Genomic DNA, 7,580 nt, shown 5'->3' with positions numbered 1-7,580 from the left:
AACCCCTACAGCTTGGCATATCACATTCAAATGCAGAAAAAAATCCTGAAAGAGCCAGAGGAATAAACCCCTTAACCACAGAAGAGCAACAAAATGAATTACATTTGAATTCTCCTCAGAACTCACCCAGACAATAAGGGAATTGAGTGAAACATTTGAAATGCGGGGGTGGAGTGAAGATGACACACACACATTACCAACCTAGAATTCAGTATCCAGCAAAATTACCCTTCAAAACTTATGTTCAAATAAAGACTTCCTGTGACACAAAAAAAATGTGGGAATTTATAAAACGAAGTTTTACACAGAGATGAAAAAAGATATAGATCTGAAATTTGGGTTTCATAGAGAATGGGAGAACATCAGAGAATTTAAAGAATTTCATTTTCATACAATTGACATGGAACACTGTATTTGTTTAAGCTGTATAAGGAGGTTTGACATGTGTATACATTGTGCAATGATCACTACAATTAGTGAACATAGTTACAATTTTTCTGATGAGAATTTTTAAGATCTACTCTCTTATCAAACTTCAAATACACAATACAGTATTGCTAACTAGAATCACTATGCTGTGCTTAAATCACCAGGACTTATTCATCTTATAACTAGAAGTCTCTCACTTCTGACACACTACACCCATTTTATCCACCCCCTCCTCTTCCCCCACTGTGGCAACCACTAATCTGTTGTCTGTATCTGAGTTTGGCTTTTTGTTTGTTTTAAAGATTCCACATCTAAGTGTAATCATGTAGTACAGTTGAACCTTGAACAAAATGGGTTAGAACTGTGAGGGTCCACTCACATTTTTCAATAAATACACACAGCAGTAAATGATCTGTAGCTGGATGAATCTGAAAATGCAAAACTTCAGAATCAGAGGGCTGACTATGGGACTTTAGAATCCACAGATTTCAGTATATTCAGTGGCTCCTGGAACAAACCCTCAGCAGAAACGGAGGGACAACAGTATTTGTCTTTCCCTGTCTGACTTATTTCACTTAGCATAATTTGCTGAAGCTCCATCCATGCTGTTGCAAATGGCAGGATTTCCTTTATGGTTGAAAATATTGAATAGTATTCCATACAAACCACATTTTGGGTAGCCATTCATCCGCCAATGGACACTTAGCTTGTTTCCATGTCCTGGATATTATAAATAATGTTGCAGTAAACACAGGGTCCAGATATCTTTCTGACGTAATGATTTTACTCCCTTTGGAAAAGTACACAGAAGTAGAATTGCTAGATCATAATGTAGTTCCTTCTTTAATTTTTTAAAGATTCTCCATACTCTTTTCCATAGTGGTTGCAACAATGTACATTCCCACCAACAGTGCAAAAGGGGTCACTATTCTTCACATATTCACCAACACTTATTTCTTCTCTTTCTGATAACAGACATTAAAACAGGTGTGAGGTGGTATCTTATTGTGGTTTTGACGTGCACTTCCCTGAAAATTAGTGATAGTCAGCATCTTTTCAAGTATCTTCACAATTTGCATGTAGTCTTTACAAAAATGTCTACACAGATCTAACAGATACCAGTTTGTTCAAAACAACAATAGCAACAGTGCACTCCATTATAAATTTTTACACAACACACTTAGGTAGGTTTATGTAATACTAAAACAAATAATAGGGGTTTCCCTGGTGGCACAGTGGTTGAGAGTTCACCTGCCGATGCAGGGGACACGGGTTTGTGCCCCAGTCCGGGAAGATCCCACATGCCATGGAGCGGCTGGACCCGTGAGCCATGGCCGCTAAGCCTGCGCATCCGGAGCCTGTGCTCCACAATGGGAGAGGCCACAACAGTGAGAGGCCCGTGTACCGCAAAAAAAAAAAAAAAAAAAGTGGTAGTAACTATATTAATCTCAGAACAGATTTAAAGGAAGCAAAGTTACCAGGGATAAAGACGTCAATTCACCAGAATCCACAACAATCCTTAACATATCTGTACCTAAAACCAGAATGTCAAAATATGATGCAAAGCGGAACTACAAGTAGAAAGAGATGAATCTGTTATAATAGTTGGAGACTTCATTTATCATCCCTCTACCAGAAATGAACAGATCCAGCAAACTGAAAATTCGTAAGGATTTGTTGAACTCAGGAGCACCATCATCAATGCACTGGATAAAATGACACCTACAGACTACTAGGCTACTCCATCCAACAACAGCAGAAGAGACAGTCTTCTCAAGCTGACATAGAACATTCACCAGATAGACCACATCTGAGGAAGAAAGACACACCTTAACAAATTTAACTTAAGAATAAAATCATTGAGACTTCCCTGGTGGTCCTGTGGTTAAGAATCTGCCTTCCAATGCAAAGGACGTGGGTTCGATCCCTGGTCGCGGTACTAAGATCCCACATGCCGCAAGGTAACTGAGCCCATGAGCTGCAACTACTGTGCCGACGCCCTCAACTAGAGAGCCTGAGGGCCGCAAACTACAGAGCCCGTGTGTTCTGGAGCTCACGCACCACAACTAGAGAGAGAAAACGCGCACACCACAACTGGAGAGAATTACGTGTGCAGCAACTAAGACCCAATGCAGCAAAAAATAAAAATAAATAAATAATAAATAAGTATTGTAAAAAAGAACAGAAATCATACATCTGCTCTCAGACCACAACAAAATCACACTAGAAACCAGTAACAGAAAGATAGTTGGAAAAATTCCAAAATACTGAGAAATTAAAGAATACACTTACAAATAATACATGGATCAAAGAAGAAATCTCAAGATAAATTTTTAAGTATTTTGAAAGAAACAAACATACCACTTTTCAAAATACGTGGATGAAGTGAAAGCAGTGTTTATAGGAAAATTTATAGCATTTAATGCTTATATTAACAAAAAAGAAAAATTTTAAATCAATCATCTGTGCTTCCACCTTACAAAACTAGGAGAAAATTAAATCCAGAGGAAGAAAGAAAGAAAGAATTAAAACCAACAGAGAGAAATCAACAAAGCCAAGAAAAGCTGGTTCTTTAAAATGATCAATAAAATCAAAAACATTCTATTATTGCTACTGAAGAAAATGAGGAGAGAACACAAATTATTAACATCAAAATGAAAGAAGAAACATCACTACAGATACCATGGACATTAAGAGGACAACAATAAAATATATGACAACAAACAAAACCATAAATTTGATAATTAGATGAAATGGATCAATTGCCTGAAAGACGCAGTCTACCAAAACCCACACAGGAAAAAATAGAAAATCTGAATTGGTCTAAATGTATTTAAGAAATTGAATCAATAAATAATAACCTTCCAAAACAGAATGCAACTGGCTCAGATTGGTTCACTGGTCAATTCTGATGAACATTTAAGGAAGATATTATACAATTCCCTACAATCTCTTTTAGAAGACAGAAACAGAGGGAATACTTCCTAAATCATTCTAAGAGCCCAGTATTATTCTCTTAATACCAAACCAAAGACATTACAAGAAAACTGTAAACCAATACCTCTCATGAACACAGATGCAACAATCCTCACAAAATATTAGGAAATTTATGGAAAAACTATACAGAAAGAATCATACACAATGACCAAGTGGGACTGATGCAAGGTATACAAGCGGGGCTTCACATTTGAAAATTAATATCATCCATGACCTCGACAAGTTAAAAACAGCACATGATCTCATCAATAGATAGAGAAAAAGGATCTGACAATATCCCATACCCATTCATGATAAAAATCTCCAACATCTAGTTAACTAAAAAGAGGAAAACTTCAACTTGTTAATCCAAATAAAATCCTATAACTATCATCACACTTACTAGCGAACACCAACAGGCTTTCTTACTAAGATGAAAAACAAGGCAAAAATGTTCCCTCTTACCACTCCTTTTTGCCTTTATTTTGGAAGTCATAACTAATGCAATGAGATGACAAGGTTATAGAGAAGATATACTGCTTGGGAAGGAAGGAATAAAACTGTCTTCATTCTCAGATGATATGATCAGCTATGTAAAAATCCCGAAAAATAGACCAAACAAACAAAATCATGGAACCAAAAAGCAATTATACCAAGGTTTCAGGACACAAGGTTAATATACAAAAGTCAATCACTTTCCTATAAACCAGAAATGAACAAGTGAGTTTGAAATTAAAAACACATTATCATGCACAATAGCACCAAAAAAGAAAAAGAGAGAGAGAGAGAGAGATAGAGAGAAAGGAAAGAAATATTTAGTTATAACTCTACCAAGACATGTACAAGATCTACCTGAGGGAAACTATAAAACTCTGATGAACAAATTCAAAGGACTAAATAACTGGAAAAATATTTGACATTCTAAAATAGGAAGACTCACTATTCTCAAGATGTCAGTTCTTATGAAACTCATCTATAGATTCAATGCAATCAAAATCAAAATCCCAGCGAGTTATTTTGTGGATGTAAATACACAAATCCTAAAGTTCATATAGAGAGGCAAAAGTCCGAATATAGCCAACAGGATACTGCAGAAGAACAAAGCTTGCAGACTGACACTGCTCAAATTCCAGACTTCGTATGTACAGTACTCAAGCCTGTTTGCTATTGTTGAAGGGATAGAAAAACTGATCAATGAACAGTATTGAGAATCCAGAAATATACCCATAGAAATATACTCAAATATTCGAAATACACTCATCTGTTAAATATACTTTAACAGATGAGCAAAGGAAATACAATGGAGAAAAAGGAAGTCTTTTTAATAAACATTACTGGAACAACTGAACATCATATATTAAAAAAATAGAAAAAATCTAAACACAAACCTTACACCCTTCACAAAAAAATTATCTCAAAATGGATCATAGATGTAAATGTTAAATACAAAAAAACTAAAAACTCAGCAAGTAAACAAAAACTCAAATACAGAATGAGCCAAACACCTTAATAGACAAGCCTCATTAAAAGAAAATGTACGTATGACAATTCAGCGTATAAAAAGAGGCAAAGAAATGCAAATTAAACTCAAGAGATACCATTACATACCTATAAGAATGGCCCAAGTTGGGCTTCCCTGGTGACGCAGTGGTTAAGAATCTGCCTGCCAATGCAGGGGAAACAGGTTTGAGCCCCGGTCTGGGAAGATCCCACATGCCTCAGAGCAACTAAGCCCATGAGCCACAACTACTGGGCCCACGTGCCACAACTACTGAGGCCCATCTGCCTAGAGCCTTTGCACCACAACAAGAGAAGCCACCGCAATGAGAAGCCCATGCACTGCAACAAAGAGTAGCCCCCACTCGCCACAACTAGAGAAATCCTGCGTGCAGCAACAAAGACCCAATGCAGCCAAAAATAAAATAAATGAAATAAATTTATTTAAAAAAAAAAAAAAAGAATGGCCCAAATCCAAACACTGACACAAATGCTGCCAAGGGTGTGGAGGAACAGGAATTTCATTCATTGCCCATTGAAATGCTTAATGGTACAGCCCACTTTGAAAGAGAGTTTGGCAGTTTTCTACAAAACTAAATTCTTACACATCATATAGAAATTCTACTTCTTCGTATTATAAAAAAGGAGTTCAAAACTTACATCTACACAAAAACCTTGACACAGATATTCAGAGTAGCTGTATTCATAACTGCCAAAACTTAGAAGTAGTCAAGAATTCCTTCAGCAGACAAATGGACAATCAAGATATATCAAGATACCGGGAACATTATTTAGAGCCGAAATGAAATGAGCTATCAAGTCATGAAAAGACATGCAAGGGAGTTCCTTCATGATCCAGCGGTTAGCACTCGGCACTTTCAGTGCCATGGCCCGGGTTCTGGAACTAAAATCCTGTAAGGCACGTGGCGGGGGGTTAAAAAGAAAAGAAAAACAGAAAACTTAAATGCATGTTACTAAGTGAAGGAAACCAAGATGAAAAGGCTGCATAACGTATGACTCTAATTATATGACACTCTAGAAAAGGGAAAACATATAGAGAAAGTTAAAAAAAAAATCAGTGCTTACCAAGGAGTACAAGGGAAGAAAGGATGAACAGATGGAGCACAAAGGATTGAAACACTGAAAACCATTGAAACCACTCTATAATGGGGAATGAGAATCATTAAACATTTATCAAAGCCCATAGAATGTACAATACCAAGAGTCAACTCTAATGTAAACTTCAGATTTTGAGTGATAATAATGTGTCAGTATAGACGCATCAATTTTATTACTTGCTTGGGGGATTCCTGAGTCAATACAATACCTACTAAATTCCCAATGACATATTCAAAAAATAGAAAAACTCTTCCAAAAATTCAAATGGACTCTCAAGGGATTCCATATAGCCAAAGCAATTATGAAAAGAACAAAGTTGAAGGACTCACACCACCTGATTTCAAACGTTACTACAAAGCTACAGTAAGCAAAATACTATGCTACTGGCATAAATACATATATACACAGCAATGGAATAGAACAGGGAGTAGCCTAAAAGTAAACCCTCATATTTATGATCAAATAATTTTTGACCAAAGGACCATTACTATTCAATAAGGGCAGCCTTTTCAATAAATGGTGCTGGGAAAACTGGATACCCGCATACACAAGAATGAAGTTGGGAACTCACCTAATACCACAAAGAAAAATTCACTCAAAATATATCAGATGCCTTGGGACTTCTCTGGTGGTGCAGTGGTTAACACTCCACACTCCCAATGCAGGGGGCCTGGGTTCAATCCCTGGTCGAGGAACTAGATCCCACATGCGTGCCACAACTAAAAGTTTGTGAGCTGCAACTAAGGAGCCCTCAAGCCACAAGTAAGGAGCCCAGCTGCCATAAATAAGACCCAGTGCAACCAAATGAATAAATGATAAAATTTAAATATATATATATCAAATATAAGAGCTAAAACTATAAAATTCATAGAAAAAGCAAAGGGGAAAAGCTTCAAAATGTTCGATTCAGTTATGATTTCCTGACTATGACAACAAAGGCACAAGCAACAAAAGAAAAAATACAAAAACTGCACCTAATAAAAATGAACAATTTTTGTTGGATACCTTTAAGTTACACAACATTATGCATCAATTATACCTCAATAAAGCTGGGGGTGGGGGGGAAGCGGAAAAAGAGACAAACTTTTGTACATCAAATGACACTATGAACACAGTAAAAAAGCAACCACAGAATGAGAGAAAATATTTCAAAATCAGGTATACAACAAGGGATTAATATCCAGAATACATGGATAATGCCTTGAACTCAACAACCGCCAAAGAACCAACTTGATTAAAAAATGGAAAAGGGGGCTTCCCTGGTGAAGCAGTGGTTGAGAGTCCGCCTGCCGATGCAGGGGACACGGGTTCGTGCCCCGGTCCGGGAAGATCCCACATGCCGCGGAGTGGCTGGGCCCATGAGCCATGGCCGCTGAGCCTGTGCGTCCGGAGCCTGTGCTCCGCAATGGGAGAGAGACCCGCGTACCGCAAAAAAAAAAAGGAAAAAGAACCTGAATTATTCTAAAGATACACCAATAAACACACCAATAAGCACACCACTATGGAAATGCAATCGAAATGAAAAAGATACACAAGTTCACATCCATTAGGATGGCTAT

The sequence above is a fragment of the Phocoena sinus genome, chromosome 19 (genome assembly GCF_008692025.1).
Source record: "Phocoena sinus isolate mPhoSin1 chromosome 19, mPhoSin1.pri, whole genome shotgun sequence".
In the NCBI taxonomy this organism is placed as follows: Eukaryota; Metazoa; Chordata; class Mammalia; order Artiodactyla; family Phocoenidae; genus Phocoena; species Phocoena sinus.
This window is presented reverse-complemented; position numbering follows the sequence as displayed.